Source organism: Salmo salar, chromosome ssa07, assembly GCF_905237065.1.
Source record: "Salmo salar chromosome ssa07, Ssal_v3.1, whole genome shotgun sequence".
Taxonomy (NCBI): Eukaryota; Metazoa; Chordata; class Actinopteri; order Salmoniformes; family Salmonidae; genus Salmo; species Salmo salar.
This window is the reverse complement of record NC_059448.1, coordinates 18476256-18497914: the sequence shown is the minus strand read 5'-3', so window position 1 is coordinate 18497914 and position 21659 is coordinate 18476256.

The following is a 21659-nucleotide window of genomic DNA, read 5'->3' as shown; positions in this document are numbered from 1 at the left end:
GGTCACTCTCTTCAAAGGTAACGATCACAGGTCATAGTTCATAGACATAGCGCAGAGAAGGAGCCCTTTGAAAAGTAAATATTTTCTGCTAGTAACATCAAGTCCAGCATCCTGAGATGAAAAAGGACTTCAAAGCAAGCATAGTACAAGAACCACAGTGGACTTTTCCGGACTTTTCCATGAATCATCTTCCCTGCAAATAATGGCTGTAAACCTTAGATACCCTCAGACTCTGGAATAACACTTATGTGTCAGACCGAAATCCATATAAACCACCATGGTTTCAACATGGCACATACAGTATGGAGTTAGACACATAGTGGAACTGTTAAATATAAGAGTTTTTTGCCTAAGGGAAATTATGAACTAATTGGAGAAATTATGTCATTTGAAAACCATAATTGCCCCTTACTTCTCTGAAAATGTACTTTGGATTTGACTCCTTTCCAGTAAAATACATTTTGGTAACCATATAAACATCTGTACGCATGATACATTCCAAATTAAGTTTCCAATATGGTACTTTCAGATAATACCTGCAAGAATTTCAGGAGGCATAACTAACGTTATTCTAGGCCTTAAGTATCACTAAAAATCATATGCACCAGCACTCCCATTCATTTGATGTCAAGTGGTCAGAATATCTGGAACATCTATTGAAAGCTGTGACAAATGATTGTGAAAAGCTAAACTAATTGATTGACACCGTTAGAATAGACTGAAGGCTTCATTCAAATCCACAATCAAATGTTGTCATTGTAAATAAATCCTCAACCAAAACCGTTTCAAACAAAATGCTAAGGCCTATGAGTCAAGTATTTTAAAATGTATCTGGATTCAATATTAATAATGCAGTTCTTAGGGCTGTTGATCTCTCTCTAACATCAGTGTGTTTTGCTTTTGTCTCATTCATTTTTAATGAATTGTTTCAGGTGCAGGCTTGAGGGTAGCAAATCAAGAGGACATTTAGCACTGGGAGACGGTAACTATTGAGCTGATAAACCAAAGTAATGAAAACAGGGCTCCAATCTCAATGCTTTCTGCAGGATGTTTGTCTTCCTCACATGTGGCTCACCAACGCAGTGGTACATGGCTTCTGACACACACCTTTAGATTCAAGACAGGATGAAGTTGGGCCATTGTCAGAATGAAATTGAGGCCCCAATTCAATCAAATGCGCAATTTTCTCAACAATAGGTGATCTTTCATTTCAATATCCAATAAAAATGTCCACGGAACGAACAGTTTGTGAGGTTGTCAGTTGAAACAAGGTAAACACCTCAGATATGGCATAAACATAATGAGTGAACTTGCAGTGATATTTTTCTCTATAAGCAGTTGATTGAATAGGGGCCTTACATTTTTCCAGCTGTCTTTGGTGTTAATTATAACTTGCATTGCATCGTGGCCATCGGGTGTTCCCCAGTTTTGTTTGTCATTTTCTTTTTGACAGTAGGAGAGAAATATGATATTACAGATGATTTGCAAGTTGGACACAAAAGACCTTTGGTGAAATAGTTGCCAAATTTGCAATGATGTCATACGTTGAGTGGTTGGTGGAAACCTTGATGACTTATCTTCACTGGCATTGCAGCTAGTAAAGGGTAGGGCATACAATACTTTCAATCATCAATGTTCTCACATCAAAGCCCATAAATAGGGAAGAACTGACACAACAAAATGGCTCCTATACTATACAAAAAGATTTGATTGTGCTGACATCATAGCACTTTGGTTATAATGGGTCCATTAGGCCCAGACCACTTTGTCCGAATCCTTTACCAGTAATGAGGACACACTTGCGTAATGGGAGAACACATAGACCCACACCACCTCACACTTGGCACGGTGGACAGAGAATACAGGTTTGGCACAGTGGCGGAGAACAAGAAACAATGAATCGGTGACTACTGTAGGTGGCACAGTAAAGTGCCTAGTCTCGACCACATTGTTCTTTATGTCTATGGAGCTAATTGTAAGGTAATCATGACTATGTGTGAGTAGACAATAGTGCTTTATATGCCTGTCATCTGTCTTTTCAAACAGGAGTATGTGAATGCAGGTTCAGTTGTGGAATAAAACAGTAAAAATGGAGGTACATTTCAGACAGAGAACAAAGCTGTAGCAGATGTGCTTCCATAACGGGATTTGCCCTTTCTTTAAAAGCGCCATCACATGACCTCATGGGCGCTATTTTGAAATGCCATCATCCAATTCTGATGAGGGATATATGTTTTTGGATTGTTGTCTTGTCTGAGGTCAGTCCCTTTGCTTAGAGTTGCAAAACTCTGTGCGTGTGTGGGTGGTTTCCATGGCATGCTGCAAGGAAACAACGGCACGGACAAACCAAGGAAGTGGTTGCCTCTGTACGTATGAGGAGATATTATACGCATAAAGTATACACAGTCACCGTTAAAAACAACACTTTGGAGCCCTCTCTCTGATTATAATTGTTATAATTTAGTCTAATTGTATATCTGGATTTTATATCTTATGTTATTTTTGTGGTAAGCGTGGGTTGTCTACCTACAGTCTGTCAAAGTGACAGCTGTAAACCTACTTCTTGGCCCTGATTTTGAAAGTGCAGTGTAACCCTATCCAAAAGAAGTATTTTGTATTTGTACATTGTCAGCCTAGAAGGCAGATAGACATTAGTGTTATGGTTCACGTTGTCAGAAAGACACTATAACAGCACTTCTGTTTTACAGAAATTGATTTAGAAAGAAAACAACAATACTGTTGACTTACTTCTCCAAGTGTTGACTCACCCCCTCCATCAAGCAAAATATTCAAGGCAGAAGTGTAGCCTCTTTAGCGCAGGAGTGTGTGGTTACACTATGGCTGGGGAACCCCTCTACTGGACACCCGAGGAACAGCTAATGTTCAGGCCCAGTGGTACAAGCGCATGCAGTAGGTAGGATAGATTTAACGGAAAAGGCTCCAGGAAGAATAGTAGCTCTGTTCCTGTCTTCAAGAGGCCACCCAGAACAAATACTGTTACGGAGCATTTCATCTGCCATAACCATCACTACTGAATTATCTGTAAAGTTGAAGCCCATTAAGTAGGCTACAGAGCTGTCGAATAGATACTATCAAATATATATATATTCACCTTTTAACTTTGTTTCCCAAATGACATTGTCCTACTTTAGAAATCAGTTTCTGTGCCTCGTATTGCCTGTTAGCCCACGTTACATTACACTTCAGATGTTAATGTCGTCACAAATCATTCAAAAAACCTACAACTGACTAAATCCATAAGCACCATTTTGAAAAAGGGAATGCATCGAGCTGAATAGAAACGATACATCCTTCCTCCCATTAACAAACAAGAATCAGGAAATTGAGGTGGAATGGTTTCAATTCCGAGAGTTTGCGGAGAGAGACAACCCCTCACTGTGAAAAGACAATCTTCCCAGTGGGGGTGCCACCATCCACAATGAACTCTGTACGATGGGAAAAAATGATGTCACTTAAAAAGCATGTTGTGTGATGGTAGATTTAGACAAAACAAATGGTAATGTAATCATATTTTTGCAAAGAGATGAGATTTGTTGATACACTGTATCTGACAGATTAAATTAATCCATTTGAGTGTCTAAATGGCTCTCTTTTCAACAAGTTACAAAGGTTCCGGGGAGATTTTAATAATCAGAATAACGTACTGAAGTCAACTCAGACAGTTGCTATGTGCGTTGTATTAAATGTGCTTAACGTTTTTCATTATGTTGAAATGACTAAGCTTTATCTTTCAGGATATCTTGAGAGCCTTCTATGAAGCTTGTGTAATCATCAGTTTGGTTATATTCAAACCCATGCAAACAATGCATGAATAAGTGCAACTTAGAGTTTTACAGAAGATGGTAAAGTTGTATGTACTGTGGTTTCACTTTCTTGACAACTCTGCTCACATTATTGGAAATATCTCAGCTTCCAGGAAGGTCCAAATAAGAATTATCCGCTTTTCACAGTGGCCCCAGACACATTGTAGAACGCATTTGACACAACGGTTGTGATACAACTACTATTTGTGTGATACAATGAATACCAAAATGCTTGTGTAATTATCTGCTGAAAAACTCTGTGTCACAACCGTTCTGCCAAATGTCAGTTGTACAGGGCTGTAGCGGACCGTAGCGAGAATTCCAAGAACACTGCATGACATGACTTGCCATGCTGTATGAATATTGCTCTCTACTTATTTTCCTCCCTGACAAAGACATTGAGGGAACAATTGTACATTTTAAAGAAAGCCATTTCTTGCTGCGATGAGGAAGCTAATTATAAAGCACCCCCTTTATTTTGTGCCAGTGGGAGTGGGAGGACATTTGGAAAAGTACGTCTCCATAGGTAGATGGGGTTTGAGTAGCTTAATGTTGGATTACGCCGACTGCAAATGTAAATTCCAGCAGGTTCCTGCGCCGAAATTCATGGCCATGCCTGAAACTATTAATTATTAATAACTGGAAAAGTGTAACGTATATGTTGTCAAATCGCCTGAGGAGAGACTACTTAACCTGTTAGGGCTAGGGGGCAGCATTTGCACGTCTGGATAAAAAAATGTACCCGATTTAATCTGGTTACTAATCCTACCCAGTAACTAGAATATGCATATACTTATTATATATGGATAGAAAACACTCTAAAGTTTCTAAAACTGTTTGAATGGTGTCTGTGAGTATAACAGAACTCATTTGGCAGGCAAAACCCTGAGACATTTTCTGACAGGAAGTGGATACCTGATGTGTTGTATTACCTTTAAACCTATCCCATTGAAAAACACAGGGGCTGAGGAATATTTTGGCACTTCCTATTGCTTCCACTAGATGTCACCAGCCTTTACAAAGTGTTTTGAGTCTTCTGGAGGGAGATCTGACCGAACAAGAGCCATGGAACGATGATGTCCCATTAGACACCTGGCGCGCGAGTTCATGTTGGGTACCCTCGTTCCAATACGTTATAAAAGAGTATGCATTCGTCCACCTTGAATATTATTCATGTTCTGGTTAAAAAAGGCCCTAATGATTTATGCTATACAACGTTTGACATGTTTGAACGAACGTAAATATATTTTTTTCCCCTCGTTCATGACGAGAAGTCCGGCTGGCTTAGATCATGTGCTAACAAGACGGAGATTTTTGGACATAAATGATGAGCTTTTTTGAACAAAACTACATTCGTTATGGACCTGTGATACCTGGAAGTGACATCTGATGAAGAGAATCAAAGGTAATGGATTATTTACATAGTATTTTCGATTTTAGATCTCCCCAACATGACGTCTAGTCTGTATCGCAACGCGTATTTTTCTGGGCGCAGTGCTCAGATTATTGCAAAGTGTGATTTCCCAGTAAGGTTATTTTTAAATCTGGCAAGTTGATTGCGTTCAAGAGATGTAAATCTATAATTCTTTAAATGACAATATAATATTTTACCAATGTTTTCTAATTTTAATTATTTAATTTGTGACGCTGACTTGACTGCCGGTTATTGGAGGGAAACGATTTCCTCAACATCAATGCCATAGTAAAACGCTGTTTTTGGATATAAATATGAACTTGATAGAACTAAAAATGCATGCATTGTCTAACATAATGTCCTAGGAGTGTCATCTGATGGAGATTGTAAAAGGTTAGTGCATCATTTTAGCTGGTTTTATGGTTTTGGTTACCCTGTCTTTGAATTGACAAAACATTACACACAACTCTTGTAAATGTACTGTCCTAACATACTCTAAATTTATGCTTTCGCCGTAAAACCTTTTTGAAATCGTAAAACGTGGTTAGATTAAGGAGATGTTTATCTTTCAAAGGGTGTAAAATAGTTGTATGTTTGAAAAATTTGAATTTTGACATTTATTTGGATTCAAATTTGCCGCTCTTGAAATGCACCTGCTGTTGATGGAGTGCACCACGGGTGGCACGCTAGCGTCCCACCTAGCCCATAGAGGTTAAATCAATTATTTGTCAGCAATATTCGATGAGGCGAAGAACAGCAACTGCCCTGCTTAAGTGTGACACCCACGGAGAGTAGCACGGTGAACATGTGAACTCAGGAGTGGAGAACTGGGATTCACAGAGTTCACGCCATGTTGTTTCTCACTCCACTCACCTCTCGCTCAATTCACAGGAAGTCCACAAATAGCAGTAGATATGATATTTGCTCGTCGGGTTCTGGTACATTTCCAGAACATTACCAGATGTGCCTTTGAGTTGAGGCTTCTTTAGGAGGTTATTCGTTATGAGATACCTTTTTGCTTGTGTAAAATATAAACATTGTGTCCTTAAAACCTTTAAACTGTGCAATGTCAAACTTGAATAATGAAAAAAAGGACCTCATCTCAGGTTCACCTCGGAGCATCGAACACGGAAATCACCTTTTCTGTAAATGTAAAGGAGAAGATGAGTAAGACAGGGGAGTTGTTGCAATGCATGGAAAAGGGTTGAAGGACAAATCTTTTTTTTAATTGTCACATACACCAGATAGGTGCAGTGAAATGTTGTTTTCCTTGGTCAGACATACTGTAGTAATATGACACTGCTGGAGAAAATTAGGGTTAAGTGCCTTGCTCAAGGGCACAGACAGAATTTGTACCTTGTCGGCTCGGATATTTGAACCAGCAACCTTTCGGTTACTGGCCCACCGCTAGGCTACCTGCCTGTACTCCCCGAAAAACATTCAAACTTCTCTAAACTTAAAACCAAGTCTTTGGAGACTGATGAGCAATCGATCAAGAATGACACATATAGTCTCTGCATACCCGAGGCAACTTAATCACTGTTTTGTTCGTGTCTTTATTCCTCATTTGCATCTTAGCCATCTCGATGGAGTCTAGCATCTGCCTTGGGTTGTGCTAATTCATTCTAATTTTACACTCCCTCTTTCAACGGGGACCCAATTTGGTGACTGCCCCCCTTAGCTTCCTTAACCTGATATTTAACCCTCGTTTTTGCTAAGTAAACAGCCTGAACAATGGATAATCAGAAAGTGGGATGATGGCAAGAGAGAGGCAGATGCTCCTCTGGATTGCAGAAATCACTGCCTCTGCTTCGAATCAATCGGCAATTAGCATCGTTTCACAGCAGCTGCTCTTATGCCCGGAACGTAATTGCGGCATGGAGCCTTGGAGGCCTTTCAGAGAGAAAGGAGAAGGCGATGTCTGCATTTTCTCCAAGTTCAATGAACAATATTTCAAAAAAGTTACAGTGTGAAGTATGTTCAGGTGAATGCTTTTGTCAAGTGTTCTCAAGCGTGCAGTATTTGACACTTTTTTTAAGGGTGTGTGTGGTCTCTCCTCAGTTAAAACGGCGCTCTATGAAAATCTTCCTCATTTTACCAGCAAAGTTGACTTGGTGCTAGGGCTGGGTAATATATTGAGTTAATTAAATTCAGCGTTTATGTCCACTTGTCCTCATGTTGTCTTTGTGGTCTCCTCTCCTTCACTCCTTCTGTGCTGTGTACCTTCCAACACACCAAGCCACTCACAACAACAGCGAATGCCTCTTCCTCTCTGGGGTCATTCCTCACGAAAGTAGAACAAAAGAAGCCCATGATTTTTGGGGATTTTCACAAAATGTTATCCATAGAAGGATCCTTTGGGGGAAGGATTGTTAACATATATTTGACATTTGTATCTTAAAACATAACTGAGAAATAATTAATGAAGTTGGAATATTTTACATTTTGGCCTTACCCAAGCCTTCTTTAAGACTACATAATGCTTCATCTGTGTTTGCTACAAAAAATTAATTGGTGTTATATGAAGCTTTACCACTTTCTCTGTAATGCAAGTACTATTTTGATTTCAATACCAATTTTCTTACATTAATTTATGAATATTTTAAAATAAAAACTAGAATATCGAAAATAAACCATTTTTGATTTGGCTAATGCTTCAATATTTTGTTGATCATAATATCCTCTATGGGCATATCAAAGATCCAGAGTGGGATCTCTGCCACTTTTAGACTTATGATCCAATTTATGGGTGGATTCAAAATGGTTGCCCTCTTCTGGTGATTTGCAGGATGTGCAATGATACAAGTTAAAGGAGTGCTGTGATTGGTTACATTGCCTACTATGCCACTTTGTCTGTATAAAATGGGCCATAACTTTAAAACCAGCAGAGATCTCATTCTGGAACTTTGATATGCCGCAGAGCAGTGGTTCCCAAACTTTTTATAGTCCCGTACCCCTTCAAACATTCTACCTCCAACTGCGTACCCCCTCTAGCACCAGTGTCAGTGCACTCGCAAATGTTTTTTGCCATCATTGTAAGGCTGCAACACACATACTATATGATACATTTATTAAACATAAGAATGAGTGTGAGTTTTTGTCACAACCTGGCTCGTTGGAAGTGACAAAGAGCTCTTATAGTACCAGGGCACAAATAATAATATAATAGTAATCAATAATTGTGCTCTTTTGTCACGTCCTGACCATAGAAAGCTTTTATTTTCTATGGTAGAGTAGGTCAGGGCGTGACAGGGGGTTTTGTCTAGTTTATTTATTTCTATGTTGGTTCTAGTTTCTTTTTTCTATGTTGGGGTTTTATATGATTCCCAATTAGAGGCAGCTGGTTATCGTTGTCTCTAATTGGGGATCAAATTTAAGTTGTTGTTTTTCCCACTAGGTTTTGTGTGAGGTTATTTTGAGTTAGTGTATGTTGCACCTCTTCGTCACGGTTTGTTGTTTTTGTTTATTAGTTTATTGTATGTATTGCATAGTTTCACAGATAAATAAAGATGTGGAACGATACACACGCTGCGCTTTGGTCTGCTCCTTCATGCAACAAACATGACAGAATCTCCCACCACCAAAGGATCAAGCAGCGTGCCCAGGAGGAGCAGGGATCCTGGGCCCGGGAGAGAAGAGAATGGAGGACATCCTGGACCTGGGAGGAGGTAATGGCAGGGGACAAGACCCTGCCATGGAAGCAGGCGGAGACAGCGAAAGAGGAACTGCGCAATACGAGGAACTAGCGCGGCAACAACGGAAGCCCGAGAGGCAGCTCCAAAAACATTTTTTGGGGGGGGCACACGGGGAGATTGGCGGAGTCAGGGTTGAGACCTGAGCCAACTCCCTGTGCTTACCGTGGGGAGCATGTGACCAGTCAGGCACCGTGTTATGTGGTGATGCGCACTGTATCTCCAGTGCGCATTCACAGCCCAGTGCGTCCTGTGCCAGTGCCCCGTACGTGCCGGGCTAAAGTGAGCATTCAGCCAGGACGGGTTGTGCCAGTTCTACGCTCCAGACCTCCAGTGTGCCTCCACGGTCCAGTATATCCTGCACCGGTTCTACGCACCAGGTCTCCAGTGCACCTCCACAGCCCAGTACATCCTGTGCCTCCTCCTCGCACTCACCCTGAAGTGCGTGTCACCAGTCTGGTGCCACCTGTCCCGGCTCCATGCACTAGGCCTCCAGTGCACCTCCACATCCCAGTACGTCCTGTGCCTCCTCCTTGCCCTCTCCCTGAAGTGCGTGTCCTCAGTCCAGTGCGTCCTGTGTGTGCTCCTCGCACTCGCCCTGAAGTGTGTGCCACCAATCTGGTGCCACCTGTCCCGGCTCCACGCACTAAGCCTCCAGTGTACCTCCACAGCCCAGTACGTCCTGTGCCTCCTCCTCGCACTCTCTCTGAAGTGCGTGTCCTCAGTCCGGTGTGTCCTGTGCTTGCTCTCCGCACTCGCCCAGAGGTGCGTGTTACCAGTCTGGCGCCACCTGTGCCAGCCCCACACATCAGGCCTCCAGTGCGCCTTCCCGTTCCAGAGCTTCCTGCGACAGTTCCCAGTCCAGAGCTTCCGGCGACAGTTCCCAGTCCAGAGCTTCCGGCGACAGTTCCCAGTCCAGAGCTTCCGGCGACAGTTCCCAGTCCAGAGCTACCGGCGACAGTTCCCAATCCAGAGCTTCCGGCGACAGTTCACAGTCCGGAACCTCTTGAGACGGCCTACAGTCCGGAACCTCCTGAGACGGCCTACAGTCCGGAACCTCCTGAGATGGCCTACAGTCCGGAACCTCCTGAGATGGCCTACAGTCCAGAACCTCCTGAGACGGCCCACAGTCCGGCACCTCCTGAGACGGCCCACAGTCCGGCACCTCCTGAGACGGCCCACAGTCCGGCACCTCCTGAGACGGCCCACAGTCCGGCACCTCCTGAGACGGCCCACAGTCCGGCACCTCCTGAGACGGCCCACAGTCCGGCACCTCCTGAGACGGCCCACAGTCCGGCACCTCCTGAGACGGCCCACAGTCCGGAACCTCCTGAGACCTCCTGAGAGGGCCCACGGTCCGTAACCTCTTGAGAAGGCGGTCCGGAGTCTCCAGCGACGGTCTGCGGTCCGGAGTCTCCAGCGACGGTCTGCGGCCCGGAGTCTCCAGCGACGGTCTGCGGTCCGGAGCCTCCAGCGACGGTCGGCGGTCCGGAGCCTCCAGCGACGATGGCGAATTCGCAGGAGGAGAGGGTTCATCGTCCTGCATCAGAGCCGCCTCCTATGCTGGCGGATAAGCAGGATGAGAGGGTTCTTCGTCCCGCACCAGAACCGCCTCCGATACAGGAGGATCCGCGGGATGAGAAGGTTCTTCGTCCTGCACCAGAGCTGCATCCTATGCTGGCAGATCCACAGGAGGAGAGGGTTCTTCGTCCTGCACCAGAGCTGCCACCGACACTAGACACCCACCCTAACCCTCCATTTTTTTGTTGTTTCAGGTTTTGCGTTTGGAGTCCGCACCTTTGGGGGGGTACTGTCATGTCCTGACCATAGAAAGCGTTTATTTTCTATGGTAGAGTAGGTCAGCGCGTGACAGGGGTTTTTGTCTAGTGTATTTATTTCTATGTTGGTTCTAGTTTCTTTTTTCTATGTTGGGGTTTTGTATGATTCCCAACTAGAGGCAACTCGTTGTCTCTAATTGGGGATCATATTTAAGTTGTTGTTTTTCCCACTAGGTTTTGTGGGAGATTATTTTGAGTCAGTGTATGTTGCACCTCTTCGTCACGGTTTGTTGTTTTTCTTTATTAGTTTATTGTATGTATTGCATAGTTTCACAGATAAATAAAGATGTGGAACGATACACACACTGCGCTTTGGTCTGCTCCTTCATACAACAAATGTGATATCTTTATTTGCCATCTTACATATAAAACGTTTTTGTTCATCAAAAATTGTGAATAACTCACCACAGGTTAATGAGAAGGGTGTGCTTGAAAGGATGCACATAACTCTGCAATGTTGGGTTGTATTGGAGAGCGTCTCAGTCTTAAATAATTTTCCACACACAGTTTGTGTCTGTATTTAGTTTTCATGATAGTGAGGGTCGAGAATCAACTCTCGCTTAGGTACGTGGTTGCAAAGGGCATCAGTGTCTTAACAGCGCGATTTGCCAAGGCAAGAAACTCTGAGCGCAGCAATATCCAGAAATCTGGCAGTGGCTTCTGATTAAATTCAATTTTCACAGAACCGCTTATTGCAATTTCGATGAGGCTCTCTTCTTCAGATATCGGTAGTGGACTGGAGGCAGGGCATGAAAGGGATAACGAATCCAGTTGTTGTGTTGTCCATTTTTGGGAAAGTTCCTGCGTAATTGTGCAACCATCTCACTCAGGTGCTTCGCTACATGACATTTGACATTGTCCATAAGCGTGAGTTCTTTTGCACACAACAAATCATACAATGATGGAAAGACCTTTGTGTTGTCCTTGTTAATGCAGACAGAAAAGAGCTCCAACTTAATCATAGCCTCAATTTTGTCCCGCACATTGAATATAGTTGCGGAGAGTCCCTGTAATCCTAGATTCAGATCATTCAGATGAGAAAAAACAACACCCAGATAGGTCAGCAGTGTGAGAAACTCGTCATCATGCAAGCGGTCAGACAAGTGAAAATGTATGGTCAGTAAAGAAAACTTTAAGCTTGTCTCTCAATTTTAAAAAACTTGCAATACTTTGCCCCTTGGTAACCAGCGCACTTCTGTATGTTGTAAAAGCGTTAAATGGTCGATATCATTGCATAATGCAGAAAATACACGAGAGTTCAGGGGCCTTGCTTTAACAAAGTTAACCATTTTCACTGTAGTGTCCAAAACATCTTTCAAGCTGTCAGTCATTCCCTTGACAGCAAGAGCCTCTCGGTGAATGCTGCAGTATACCCAAGTGGTGTCGGGAGCAACTGCTTGCACGCGCGTTACCACTCAACCATGTCTCCCTGTCATGGCTTTTACGACATCAGTACAGATACCAACACATCTTGACCGCCAAAGTCCATTTGATGTCACAAAGTTGTTCAGTATTTTAAAAATATCCTCTAATGTTGTCCTGGTTTGCAGAAGAGGATGTCTTCCTTAGTTGACCCCCCATAAACGTAACTGACATATACCAGGTGCTGTGCCAGGCCCGCCACGTCTGTTGACTCATCCAGCTGTAACGCATATAATTCACTGGCTTGTATGTGAAGCAGTAATTGTTTCAAAATATCTCCTGCCATGTCACTGATGTGTTGTGGAACAGTGTTGTTTGATAAAGACATTGTCTGTATAGTTTTTTTGGGCCTTTTACCCTAGCATTGTCCCAGCCATATCCACGGCAGCAGGAAGAATTAAGTCCTCCACAATAGTATGGGGCTTGCCTGTCCTAGCCACTCGGCAGCTCACCATATAAGTGTCACGACTTCTGCCGAAGTCGATGCCCCTCCTTGTTCGGGTGGATCTCGGCGGTCGACGTCACCGGTCTTCTAGCCATCATTGATCAGTTTTTCATTTTCCATTGGTTTTGTCTTGTCTTCCTACGCACCTGATTCCAATCCCATTCATTACATGTTGTGTATTTAACCCTCTGTTTTCCCCTCATGTCCTTGTCAGTGATTGTTCGTATGTTATGTACTTGTGTATTTTGTATCGGTGTGCGACGGGTTATTTTTACCCATGTTATTTTTGTACGTTGGTTTTGGAGTTTGTTTTTTGTTAATAAAACTACTCCAGTTTAACCAAGTTGGTTTCTCCTGCGCCTGACTTCCCTGCCACCTACACACACGACTATGACAATAAGATGGTTCTAGACTCTTATTAGTGGTATCTCTTGCTTTTATACATGTCTTACTACTCAAAAGTTGTCTTTATTCTCGCTCAAAAAACTCCTGTGGCTTATTTTTCAAATTGTCATGTTTCATTTCTAAATGACTGCGCAAGAGTGAAGGTTTCCCGCAAGAGAGTAACGGTTAATGTGATTGGATGTTAATTGTTTGACTAGGCTACCTGTATTTGACATTGTGTTGTTATTTTGTGGTTATATATTTAAAAAGAATTGTGAATCACATTTTATTTGGTGTACCCCCGACAGCATTGCATGTACCCCCAGTTTGGGAATACCTGCCATAGAGTATACAATGTTCAACAATATATTACAAAATTAGCCAAATCAAAAAAGGTATATTTTCAAAATTCATTTTTCTACTTTTCAATACTTATGAATTAACATAAGAAAATTGTTATTGAAATCAAAACACTACTCATATTACAGTGCAAGCGGTAAAGCTTCATATGACACAATTTTTGCTTTGTATCCCCTACATATTAAACATTATCGAGTCCTAAAGGAGGCCTGGTTAAGGCTAAAATGTCACAAAATGTTCCAACTTCAAAAATCCTTCCTCAAAAGAATCCATCTATGGAATACATTTTGTGAAAATCCCCAAAATCATTGTCTCTTTTTGTTGTAGTTTTGTGAGGAATCTCCCTCTGACAGCAACCAGTTCTAAACCAAACTTCTGGTTTGGTCCAACTGAACCGGTCACATGGAAACCGAGACATATTTAGAGATTTACTGTAATAGAGGAGAACTTGATATTTCTAACGATACCCTCTTTATTTCTCAACTCTCAAAGGTTGGCGCAGAGCAGACACTGATAAAACGGGAGTATCAATGAGGGCTTAGGCCCTTAATTTCAACAAGGCAGCATGATGCATCGTTCATATTTTATTTTGCATAAAATATTTGTTTTAAATTCATTTTCATTGGGAAGGCAGACAAAGCGTTTTTATCAAAAGCAATACATTTTGCATGTGAAATCACAGAATCCTACACATTACTCCATGTGCTTAACCTTTTGTTTTGAGCCAACTTTGCTGCCGGCTTGAACAGGGCACCTGGCTCATGCCTGAGAGGCAGCTTGGTTTCAAAACTAATGCAATCACTTTTGACCCGGTGCAAACCCAGCACCAGCTTAATCGAATCCCCTCAATGAGCATTAATTATGGAAAAATTCTTAGTTTCTGTTGTTGCACAGCATTACGGTACCACGTATCGCTTGTCACAGATTGTTATGTGCTAGCTGTTTAGTCTGTGTTTTATAAATTTGTTATGAGCATGAAAATAATTTCTCATTCTGAGAAATAAGCATCTTATTATCCAGGTATGCCACTTGATTTCAACACTAAACAAAGTGAAGATGCAATTGCGTATTCATAACAGTCTAACTGTTCTTCCTTGTTTGCAAGCTATAGATATAAATTGTCTTGACTTGAACTATAATGATTAGTTGGCCACTCACTAGCACGTGGGCATGTGCTTGACAGATTGTTTATCATACCTGTGTTAATATTCTGTAATCCATTCACCTGCTAAAAAAGCTTGGTCATCATTAGTGGATGTGGTTGAGCATGGTTCTGGTTAAATTTGTAAACAAAAAAGAAACAAAGTGCCATTTTCATTGAAATGTTTAAAAGCCAGATGAGTGATTACTGCAAAAAATAACTATTTTAATCAATTACATTGGGTCTTATGGTTGTGGAATGCTTATATATAGCATAGGTATAATTGTACATGCCCTGAATCCATTAGATCATTGATGACTGTTTGAAATGCAGTGTATTGACCTTCAATTGTGCAATAAAGCTTATTTTGAGAAAACATCTGAGATATAAGTTTTAAAAAAAATGGTACTTTATTTTTTAAACCACATCGCCCAGCCCTACATATTGCCCAGCCCTGCTAACACCCCTAATTCCCAGACACCAGGGGATCTTTAGTAACCACAAAGAGTTAGGACGTTGCTTAACGTGTAGTCTGAAGGACAATTGCTACTTACAGCAAACCATTCGGTGCAGTTTGAAGTTTCAAATAATAGCCATGAATCAAGTGTAAGTTGCTACATTTTCCCTGTTGTCAACAAGATTACTCCCTCCCTACTATGTTCACCGACTAAGGAGCTCCACTTGAAGTAAGACTATACAGACTACCATAATAGCATGGCACTACAAACTACAATTATGGTGTGGTGTGAGTCATTTCTGATACAATGCCATGGGGAAAATGTTTGGTTTCTACGGAAACCTCATTATATGGGTTTCACTGTGCATATGTATGTGAGCAGTTGAATAAGGGTTGCTAATGTGAAGAGTTTCACGCTGGGTGCAGTGCTTATATTTAGATAAATATACATGTTTTTTTTCTCTCTTTGGTCAACAGATGCAGTATCATGTATTTGGGGTTTCAAATGACAGATTCTTCGAAATCCAAGCACATTTGACAGCTATTTCATTTGATGAGGCACAAAATCACTCTGTGGTCATCTGTCTGTCTCTTTAGGAATACACTTGCTGTACCCATCCTGCATGCTGGCATCAAGTGTACTTTCTGTGTCTATGCTATACAATACATATTATGTGTTTTTGAATTTGACATGTGTTACATGGTCTAGTTCAAAGAAGTGTTACATCACATGGGTGAAAAATGTAAAGCTTACTGGTCTATAAGCAGATATACAGTATAACGTCACACACAACCAAAGCTCCCATCTCTAATTCCCCATGCAATTTTGAGGATTACAACTGGCCAACCATTTCAATTGAACTGATCTTAATGCTGGCAGTCCAGCCATGGTTTGCCAGCCAAACATTGACCCTTTCCTCAACCTTCATTATCACTGTAATTCCGTAAACACACAGTCCAGAGCTTAAGTAAAGGTGAAAAAGGTTAAGTTCTTTAAATACAGTATATGTACATATATACACAGTACCAGTCAAAAGTTTGGTACTAGTCAAAAGTTTGGACTCACCTACTCATTCAAGGATTTTTCTGTATGTGTACTATTTTCTACAATGTAGAATAATAGTGAAGACATCAAAACTATGAGATAACACATATGGAATCATGTAGTGACTAAAAAAGTGTTAAACAAATCAAAATATATTTTATTTTGGAGATTCTTCAAAGTAGCCATCCTTTGCCTTGATGACAGCTTTGCACACTCTTGGCATTCTCTCAACCAGCTTTATGAGGTAGTCAACTGGAATGCATTTCATTTAACAGGTGTGGCTTGTTTAAAGTTAATTTGTGGAATTTCTTCTTAATGCATTTGAGCCAATCGGTTGTGTTTTGACAAGGTAGGGATGGTATACAGAAGATAGCCCTATTTGGTAAAAGACCAAGTCCATATTATGGCTAGAACAGCTCAAATAAGTAAAGAGAAACGACAGTCCATCAATACTTTAAGACATGAAGGTCAGTCAATTAGGAAAATTTCAAGAAATTTGAAAGTTTCTTCAAGTGCAGTTGCGAAAACCATCAAGCGCTATGATGAAACTGGCTCTCATGAGGACCGCCACAGGAAAGGAAGACCCAGAGTTACCTCTGCTACAGAGGATAAGCTCATTAGAGTTACCAGCCTCAGAAATTGTAGCCCAAATAAATGCTTCACAGAGTTCAAGTAACAGACACATCTCAACATCAACTGTTCAGAGGAGACAGCGTGAATCAGGCCTTCATGGTCGAATTCCTGCAAAGAAACCACTACTAAAGGACACCAAAAAGAAGAGACTTGCTTGGGCCAAGAAATACGAGCAATGGACATTAGATCAGTGGAAATCTGTCCTTTTGGTCTGATGAGTCCAAATTTGAGATTTTTGGGTCCAACTGCTGTGTCTTTGTGAGACGCAGAGTAGGTGAACGGATGATCTCCGTATGTGTGGTTCCCACCATGAAGCATGGAGGAGGAGGTGTGATGGTGTGGGGTTGCTTTGCTGGTGACACTGTTGGTGATTTATTTAGAATTCAAGGCACACAACCAACGTGGCTACCACAGCATTCTGCAGTCGCCTCTGGTTTGCACTTAGTGGGACTATAATTTGTTTTTCAACAAGACAATGACCCAACACACCTCCAGGCTGTGTAAGGGCTATTTGACCACAAAGGAGAGTGATGGAGTGCTGCATCAGATGACCTGGCCTCCACAATCACAAGACCTCAACCCAATTGAGATGGTTTGGGATGAGTTGGACCGCAGAGGGAAGCAAAAGCAGCCAACAAGCATATGTGAGAACTCCTTCAAGACTGTTGGAAAAGCATTCCAGGTGAAGCTGGTTGAAAGAATGCCAAAAGTGTGCAGAGCTCTCATCAAGGCAAAGGGTGGTTACTTTGTATAATCTAAAATCTAAAATATATTTTGATTTGTTTAACACTTTTTTAGTTATTACATGATTCCATATGTGTTATTTCATAGTTTTGATGTCTTCACTATTATTCTACAATGTAAAAAATTGTAAAAATACAGAAAAACCCTTGAATGAATAGATGTGTTCAAACTTTTGACTGGTACTGTATATACACTACCGTTCAAAAGTTTGTGGTCACTTAGAAATGTCCTTGTTTTTTAAAGAAAAGCAAAAAATGTTGTCCATTAAAATAACATCAAATTGATCAGAAATACAGTGTAGACATTCATGTTGTAAATGACTATTTTGGCTGGAAACAGCAGATTTTTTTTATGGAACAGTGCAAACTGGCTCTAACCAGAATAGAAAGAGGAGTGGGAGGCCCCGGTGCACAACTGAGCAAGAGGACAAGTAAATTAGAGTGTCTAGTTTGAGAAACAGATGCCTCACAAGTCCTCAACTGGCAGCTTCATTAAATAGTACCCGCAAAACACCAGTCACAACGTCAACAGTGATGAGGCGACTGGGATGCTGGCCTTCTAGGCAGAGTTGCAAAGAAAAAGCCATATCTCAGACTGGCCAATAAAATTAAAAGGCTAAGATGGGCAAAAGAACATAGACACAGGACACAGGAATTCTCAATCCGATGTTATGTGTAATAGATTGCCAGGAAATTAAAGGTGTATGAAGGTTTTCATGACAATTCTGCTTACTGACGCTTAAAGACGTGCAGCATGAACTGGGCGATACTGCCCCCCCAAAGAACTGAAACCATATAATTCTACTATGCTGCTCATTCTATATGGGGTCTGTGGTCTACATTTATTTTGGATGAGCACCATGGTCTGCTGCACAGAGGCTTGACCATATACTGGACTTTGAATATGAATGTTAATGTTATAAATAATAAATGTGTACATGACGGCTAACCCATGGGTCTACACAGAGGCAAACATTTTTTGAACTGGATTTCACCATGAGGCCAATGGTAATTTTAAAACAGTTAGAGAAAGTAATGGTTGTGATGTGACAAAACTGAAAAAAGATGAATCAACAACATTGTAGTTACTCCACAATACTAACCTCAATTACAGAGTGAAAAGGAAGCCTGTATAAAATACAAATATTCCAAAACATGCATTCTGTTTGCAATCAGGCACTTAAGTAATACTGCAAAATATGTGGCAAAGAAATTAACTTTATGTCCTGAACACAAAGTGTTATATTTGGGGGAAATTCAACACAACACATCACTGACTACATCTATTAACATTTTCAAGCATGGTGATGGCTGCATCATGTTATGGGTATGCTTGTCATTGGCAAGGACTAGGGAGTTTTTCAGGATAAAAATAAATGGAGCCATAAACACAGGCGGAATCCTAGAGGAAAACCTGGTTCAGTTTTTTCCAACAGAAACTGGTAGTCTAATTCACCTTTCAGCAGGACAATAACCTAAAACACAAGGCCAAATCTTCACTGGAGTTGCTTACCAAGACGACATTGAATGTTTCTGAGAGGCCTAGTTACAGTTTTGACTTAAATTGAAAATCTATGGCAAGACTTGAAAATGGCTGTCTAGCAATAATCCACAATTAACTTGACAGAACTTGAATTAAAAAAATAAAATAATATTGTACAATCCAGGTGTTCAAAATCCCTTAGAGACCCAAAAAGACTCAACTGTAATCGCTGCCAAAGATGCTTCTACAAAGTGTTGACTCAGGAGTGTGAATACTTATGTAAATTAGATAATTTGTTCTGTATGTAATTTTCAATAAATTTGCAGAAATTTCTAAAAACGTGTTTTCACTTTGTCATTATGGGGTATTGTGTGTAGATGGGTGAGAGGAAAAAAAACAATTTAATCCATTTTGAATTCAGGCTGTAATACAACAAAATGTGGAATAAGTCAAGGGGTATGAATACTTTCTGAAGGCCCTGTATATCATCTCCACCAATTGGCCTTCAGCAGTCATCATTTGTTTTCATTTGGTCAGCTAGCTAGATAGGTGGCTAATTGGCACAGGAGATTTGAACTGAGGGAATCAGGTCACTTTCATTTTGAATTGGTGTGCCAAATATTTGGATATGGACCATGACGAGCTGACAATGTTTTATATTTGTGTATTTAACTTGCTCTATGCATGCATACCTCCCTACAATTTTAGTGTGCAGTTTTTGGATATGATTGACAACTCAAGTTCCAGCACAGGTTTGATGGACACAAGGAAACGTGCCATTGGTATTCTGATAAGTCTGTTTCCAATTATGAACTATGCAATGCTGGCTGCAAATTGAAAAGGAGAAACCACAATGACCTACAGGAGAACTAATTAAATTTGTTGATTTTCCATACACAAGCTGGAGTGACCTATTACCAAGGAACCCATTACTAATGTAGAGGAACCCATGACTTTGATGTATTCACACTTCCTAAATGTAGCTTGTTGTTGGATTCATATTGTTGACTACGTTGAGCTGTTTACACTGTGCTGGATTGTCAACCAATGTGCTGTTCTGCATGCAGTTTGGAAGAAACACCCACAAGTGGAAATTTTGGAAATGCCTTACTCCAACATAATAAGCTATGTGAATCCTCTATTATATAGTAGTGCTGAAAAATGCTGCCTGTGATATACTATAACGCCATCTTCTACTGGCGGCTTTAAATACTCCTGCCTGTGTTATATAGTTGTAACAAATATTAATGCATGTATGGTTGTGCAGACATACCCAGCCATCTCCTTTGTCTCAAGACGTCTTGAGACATTCCTATTTAAAAGACATCTTTAGACACATTTTGGCTTGTGTCTCAAGGAGTGGAGGCTCCTCAGAGGAGGAAGGGGAGGACCATCCTCCTCATGGAATTTCATAAAAAAATAAAATAGTTGTCATAAACTTCATCATCTGAAGAGGAGAAATCATCGGACCATTACGCAGCGTGGTAAGTGTCCATACTTATTTTTATTTACTGGTGAACACTGAAACAAAACAAGAAAACGAACGACAGTCCTGTAAGGTACAATGACTATACAAGGAGACAACCACACACAAGACAAAAAACCCCTACTTAAATATGGCCTCCAATTAGAGGAAACGAAGAACAGCTGCCTCCAATTGAAGGCCAAACCAAAACCCTGAACATAGAAATAGAACAACTAAAAATACAAGACATAGAACAGTACCCAAAAACCCCAACAACACAAAACAAACACACCCCTGCCACGACGTGACAATAGTTAAACATTAAAGCTATATATTTTTTAGATAAACTATACTAAATATATTCACGTTACCAAATCATTGCTTAAAACACACTGTTTTACAATGGTCTACAGAAGCCTCAACAGCACTCTGTAGGGTAGCACCATAGTGTAGCCGGAGGACAGCTAGTTTCCATCTTCCTCTGTGTACATTGACTTCAACACAAAACCTAGGAGGCTCATGGTTCTCAACCCCATTCCATAGACTTACTCAATAATTGTGATAACTTCCAGAGGACGTCCTCCAACCCATCAGAGTTATTGCAGCATGAACTGACATTTTGTCCACCCAATCAAATTATCAGATGATAAATCTAGTACTGAAAGCATAAGCTACAGCTAGCTAGCACTGCAGTGAATAAAATGTGGTGAGTAGTTGACTAAAAGACAGAGAAAGACAATAGTTTAACAGTTTTGAACAAATACATTACTTCAAAAATGAAGGTGAAGCGAGAGAGAGCGAGCTATATTGTTGTTTTTTTAATTCCCTTTCTTAGCTAGCTAGTTTAGCCTACTCAAACCCCCAGCTCAAACAGAGATGGATGCTATGTTAGCTAGCTGGCTATGGCTATCCAACATTGGAACTCTTCCAAGTTAAGTCAAGGTAAGCTTTTGGTTTTATTAACTTATTGCCACCGGGGCCTGCCCGTGTAACTGCTAAACTGCTTGCTTACTGTACACTGTACTGCATGATCATAGCGGGTTTACTAATCCGTTAGTTCTATTAGCTATGTTGACTATGACATTAGATAATATGGTGACAACGATGTAAGCTATGTGATCAGGGGTGTATTCATTCCGCTGATTCTGTTGAAAAACTGATCCAAATAGCGATACACATATCTGAATTTGTCCAATAGAAACTCTTGTTTGCAGCTGTTGGACTAATGATTACACCCTAGATCAGCTAGATGCAGGCAAGTGTGCAGAGTGATATTATATGTGTCACTGTCTGTCACCTTGATTACTACAAAT